Genomic DNA, 1288 nt, shown 5'->3' with positions numbered 1-1288 from the left:
TTCTAATAACCAAAAAGCAATTCCAAAGTCATATAGGTCTGCTATTTCTGAACAAAGGGGATCCCAGAGAAGCATTTAAAACCATTTGTGCCATAATTGCACAAGCTGTTTGCAAATAATTTCAGTGTGAAACCTAAAGTTTGTGAAAAAGTGAAGATTTTCTTTATTTGATCGCATTTGGAGGTGAAATGGTGGCATGAAATATACCAAAATGGGCCTAGATCAATACGTTGGGTTATCAAGGGATATTCAGGAATTCCTGACAGATATCAGTGTTCCAATGTAACTAACGCTAATTTTGAAAAAAAAAAAATGGTTTGGAAATAGCAAAGTGCTACTTGTATTTATTGCCCTATAACTTGCAGAAAAAGCAAAACACATGTAAACATTGGGTATTTCTAAACTCAGGACACAATTTAGAAACTATTAAACATGGTTGTTTTTTGGTGGTTGTAGATGTGTAACAGATTTTGGGGGGTCAAAAAATATTTTCAGGGAGTTATGGTGCTCACATTTTCAGTGTAAGGCTTGCTGCGCGCCTGCATGTGTGTGGCGAGGTGAAAATGGAGTAAAAAGTCTCAATTTTCGACGTGTAAGTCCTTGCGCTGAATATGTGATACTGATTTGCGACGCTGTTCTTTGTTAGCTTATGGGAGTAAAAATTGCGGACGGGTGAAATACACACGCCGCATTCATATGTAGCGCCGTATATGTGATACCAAAACCACATAAAAACCATCATTGTCGGCTTTTGCGGGCGACACCGCATATGTAATCTTGCCCATGGTGCTACTAATTTAGCAAAAACATTTTTTTGTTAACACAAAAATCTTTAACAATTCCTTGATAAATGAACATGTTTTATGGGTACAATACACAAGTAAATTTTGGGGCGAAATTGTGTCAAAGCTTAAACCAGGGGTGCTCAACATTGGCACGGCAGAGGTTTTGGAACTACATTTCCCATGATGCTCAGCCAGCATTTCCTGTGATGGTCATACACTTTAAGCTGGCCGAGCATCATGGGAAATGTAGTTCCAAACCCTCTGGAGTGCCAAGGTTGAGCACCCCAGGTTTAAAAACAGTCCACACTGCAAAATATAATATAAACTAGCAACTTACAGAATGCTAGAAGGAAATCAAAAGGTGACTGCTACACACTCAATCCCAGAAGCTAACAAGAGTATGTATTACTACATTGTGTGAGATAACATTCATCAAGGTGCAGTGAATATATAAATTAAAAAAAATATATATATATATCATTTTTATTAAAAAACACAAAATG

The sequence above is a fragment of the Bombina bombina genome, chromosome 5, assembly GCF_027579735.1.
Source record: "Bombina bombina isolate aBomBom1 chromosome 5, aBomBom1.pri, whole genome shotgun sequence".
NCBI classification, from domain to species: Eukaryota; Metazoa; Chordata; class Amphibia; order Anura; family Bombinatoridae; genus Bombina; species Bombina bombina.
This window is presented reverse-complemented; position numbering follows the sequence as displayed.